Raw genomic sequence first — 5185 nt, 5'->3', positions numbered from 1 at the left:
ATAGGAATACTATTCATTTCCTGTGTTATTGGAAGAAACTACATATCCACTCAAAGCTCATTTTATGCGTAAGAATGAAACAAGTCAATTCCTTAGGATGACAATTGTCATCCTATCCAATTTCTATACTACTCCTAAGTGGTTTCCTCCAAACCGATATGGTGAGAACTTTGGATGCATGCTTATACTTTCTGCCTCGTTGTTTTATGTCCTTTCGTCTCCACCACCCATGCAGCTTCGGCGCGGGCCACCTGTTCAATGAAATGGCCGACCGGCTTAGAGATGATGTAAGCAAGAAAGCGGCTGTGGCTAGAGACGAGGACCGCATCGGCGCCCTACCAGATGCGCTCCTCCAGCAGGTGTTGTCTTTCCTACCCTTTCGCGACTCCGTGCGGACGTGCATGCTCGCCACCCGCTGGCACACGCTCTGGAAGTCCGGCTTTCCCTCTCGCGACTTCGTGTGCTTGCACTTTTGCTGGCTTGCTCTTGTTCCTCATTGCTGACTCCTACATTTGTTGCATTATAATTTACTTGCTGCAAGATATTTACCAATACTCACTTTTGAATCACCAGTCTCCCTATCAAGACGAACCCTCCTTGTCTTCTATTATTAAAATTAAATTGTAGCTTATTCTACATATGTGTGTTTTATCATAGTTAATTTTTGGACAATATTGTGCTGTTCGAAAAGCAGAAGATTTAATTATTTTCAACACATGTCAGTTTCCACACATCAATTGGGCAAGCATTCCCTGTGCTAACCATGATCTCTCCATGCTTGGAGATGCAATTATAGAAGAGGAAGTGAAGGCTGCAATCTTTGCTCTCCCTAGTGACAAAGCACCGGGCTCGGATGGTTTTACAAGAAAATTCTTCAAAAGTTATTGGGAGATTATTAAAAATGACATCTTGCTCGTGATCAATAGCTTCTCCAATCTCCAAACCAGAAATTTTCACTGGTAAAACTCGGTGATATTGCTCTCTTGCCCAAGAAGGATGGACCAGAGGAGATTCCTGACTTCTGACCGATCAACCTAATCCATGCGGTGGCCAAGCTCATTGTTGGGAAATGTGGCATGCAATTTCAAAAACATTCCTACGCTCACGCAAGATCTATCTAGGAGATGCATAGCAATGAGAGGGGAAGAGTGTGTCCACGTACCCTCGTAGACCGAAAGCGGAAGCGTTTGACAATGCGGTTGATGTAGTCGAACTTCTTCTTGTTCCGACCGATCAAGCACCGAACGTACGGCACCTCCGAGTTATGCACACGTTCAGCTCGATGACATCGCTCGAACTCTTGATCCAGCAAAGTGTCGAGGGAGACTTTCATCAGCACGACAGCGTGGTGACGGTGATGGCAAAGTGATCCGCGCAGGGCTTCGCCTAAGCACTACGTGAATATGACCGGAGGCGTAAACTGTGGAGGGGGGCGCCGCACATGGCTAGGAATAATTGTTGTGTGTTCTAGCGGTACCCCCCAACATATATATAGGTGGGAGAGGGAGGGGAGCAGAAAGAGGCGCCCCAAGTAGGAGTAATCGTACTTGGGCGCCTCCCACAAGTTGGCCTCCCCCCTTCCATAACTGTTGGAGGGGGAAGGAAAGAGAGGGGGGAAGAGAAGGGAAGGGGGAGGCCGAATCCTCTCCTTTCCTTTCTCCCTTCCCCTCCTTCCTTCTCCTCCTATTCAGCCTATATGGGGGCACACCAGCCCACTAGGGGCTGGTCTGTCCCGCTCTTGGCCCAATAAGGCACATATCTTTGCCGGGGGTGACCGGAACCCCTTCCGGTGACCCGATACGTATCCGGTACCCCCACAACACTTCCGGTGTCCGAATACTATCGTCCTATATATGAATCTTTACCTCTCGTCCATTTTGATACTCCTCGTCATGTCCATGATCTCATCCGAGACTCCGAACAAAATACGGTCACCAAATCACATAACTCATATAATACAAAATCGTCATCGAACGTTAAGCGTGTGGACCCTATGGGTTCGAGAACTATGTAGACATGACCGAGACACCTCTCCGGTCAATAACCAATAGCGGAACCTGAATGCTCATATTGATTCCCACATATTCTATGAAGATCTTTATTGGTTGTACCGTAATGACAACATACGTTATTCCCTTTGTCATCGGTATGTTACTTGCCCGAGATTCGATCATCGGTATCTTCATACCTAGTTCAATCTCATTACCGGCAAGTCTCTTTACTCGTTTTGTAATACATCGTCCCACAGCTAACTCATTAGTCACATTGCTTGCAAGGCTTCTTATGATGTGTATTACCGAGAGGGCCCAGAGATACCTCTCTGATACTCGGAGTGACAAATCCTAATCTTGATCTATGCCAACCCAACAAACACCTTCGGAGATACCTGTAGAGCATCTTTATAATCACCCAGTTACATTGTGACGTTTGATAGCACACAAGGTGTTCCTCCGGTATTCGGGAGTTGCATAATCTCATAGTCATAGGAACATGTATAAGTCACGAAGAAAGCAATAGCAACATACTAAACGATCAAGTGCTAAGATAACGGGATGGTTCAAGTCAATCACATCATTCTCTAGTGATGTGATCCCGTTAATCAAATGACAACCCATGTCTATGGCTAGGAAACTTAACCATCTTTGATTCAACGAGCTAGTCAAGTAGAGGCATACTAGCGACACTCTGTTTGTCTATGTATTCACACATGTACTAAGTTTCCGGTTAATACAATTCTGCATGAATAATAAACATTTATCATCATATAAGGAAATATAAATAACAACTTTATTATTGCCTCTAGGGCATATTTCCTTCACTTGGGCCGCAGGCAGGCAAGTCTGGGTACCTCCGTTCCCAGAACGCCGCCAGCGGTGTCCACTTTCCATTGCATTGCTACAATGGTGGGCTAGGGGATTCTGTTGGAGGCGAGGGGGCAGAGTAGGGAAAGGAGTGGGCACAGATGGACAGCCCCACCTTCCATGCTTGTGTGGCGTTTAAAGCACTAGGAGCTAGTCGTTGAGTGGCTGCCACATGGGCCCAACGCAGACACCAAGCGGACGCACGGCGCTCATCTCCTATCCATGTTGACACAAACCCAACCCAAATTTTGGCTGGAAATGACTCCGCGCCGACACGAAACAGGCAGAAAACAGAGTGTGTCACCATGTTGGGCCATGGTTTTTGCCCACGCGGACAAAAACGGACGCGAGCAGATGAAATGTGTCGTCGTGTTGGAGTTGCCCTTACGTCGCTGACATATGTCACTGATACTCCGTGTCAAACATACTTTCTTACCAGATAAAAAATGCTTTATTGCAAACATGGAAAAAAATTAAGGGCCTGGTCTTGTCAATAGAACGGCGTTGCTCGGTTGCTGTTTTTACTGGCCTACTAGATGTGCAATGTTACTGGACAACGCTGCCTCGGTCCTACGAACTCTTCTCAATGTGTCCCCCTCGCCCTCGCAAAAAAAGTGTTCCTCCCCCATGAGGGTTTCCTTGGTGCTGCGAGAAACATGTGAGGGAAGCACTCACCTCGGTCTTTCTGCGCCGCGGTCGGCAGGCCTAATTCGGTTTGGAAGATTTTCATAGGAAACACAAAGGAACAAGGATTCCAGAGGAAAAATGCATTTTTCCGGGTGAAACGAGTATATATTAATTAAGTAATGCCATTACACTCGTTTTCACAAACCATATGTAAATCGCCTAGCACTGAGTGAAACTAGATATAGTGCGTTGAGAGCTTCGTCCCATCTGCGCCATGCAATGTGCACCAGCATTGCATGACCTTCCAACATGCATTCGGTTTGTAGAAAATGCATACATGAATTTCGTAGGAATACTATTCATTTCCTGTGTTATTGGAGGAAACTACATATCCACTCAAAGCTCATTTTATGCGTAAGAATGAAACAAGTCAATTCCTTAGGATGACAATTGTCATCCTATCCAATTTCTATACTACTCCTAATTGGTTCCTCCAAACCGATATGGTGAGAACATTGGATGCACGTTTATACTTTCCGCCTCGTTGTTTTATGTCCTTTTGTCTCCACCACCCTCGAAGCTTTGGTGCGGGCCACCTGTTCAATGAAATGGCCGACAGGCTTAGAGATGATGGAAGCAAGAAAGCGGCTGTGGCCGGAGACGAGGACCGCATCGGCGCCCTGCCAGACGCGCTCCTCCAGTAGGTGTTGTCCTTCCTGCCCTTTCGCGACTCCGTGCGGACGTGCATGCTCGCCACCCGCTGGCACATGCTTTGGAAGTCTGGCCTTCCCTTGTCACGACCGGTTTTCCAATAAAAATATTTATTGAGAAACCGATCCCTTTTACGGACCAACAGAGAAGAATCCTTCTCACTGGTAGACAATATCTTGATCACAGAAGAGAAACCAGGAGTACTAACTATAATACAAGGTTGAGCAGAGACTGCTCAACAAATTATTACAAGCACGCCAATATTACACATAAAGGCGGATAGGGTGGCATAACTACTAACTCACAATAAACGCGGTGGTGGATATATCACAGCGAAGTGGGTGACATGGCTCCTGAAATCTAACAGCTCTTCGAGCGTCGGAGTGAGGCACGAGGATACTTATTGTGGGTGGCGGAAGCGCATATAATACAAGTGACCAATATCCAGGATCGCACGGGACTGACTGGGATTCCTCTAGGCGTCGGACTCACTATCAAACTCTTCATCCATGAGATCACCTTCGTCAACATCTGGCCAAATCAACAAGCCAGGTGAGTACTATGAAAGTACTCGCAAGACAGTTCGGACATAAGATATTACAAATGTAAACATGATGCATATGAACAGATTAACAAAGCGCACTCAGACCATGAGATAGCAATGCATGGGAAAATAAAAGGGAAGTCGGGCGGTAGTCCTCCCGAAATCCCAATGTAATACTGAAGGCCAATCGAGTGTCTGAATGACTCCTCGAAAGGAATACAAATGAAATAACAATGCCGCAGTCGGGCGTCAAGGCGACGCCACATAAAGGGCTTATAATGGAAAATAAATAACAAGTGCGTGCCACAATCGGACGTCTGAGCGACATCACGTAAAGGGCTTATATTGAAAGTAAATGACAAGAGTGCCACAGTCGGACGTCTGAGCGACATCACATAAAGGGCTTATATCGAAAGTAATGACAAGAGTGCCACAGTCGGAC

Source organism: Triticum aestivum, chromosome 4D (assembly GCF_018294505.1).
Source record: "Triticum aestivum cultivar Chinese Spring chromosome 4D, IWGSC CS RefSeq v2.1, whole genome shotgun sequence".
Taxonomy (NCBI): domain Eukaryota; kingdom Viridiplantae; phylum Streptophyta; class Magnoliopsida; order Poales; family Poaceae; genus Triticum; species Triticum aestivum.
This window is presented reverse-complemented; position numbering follows the sequence as displayed.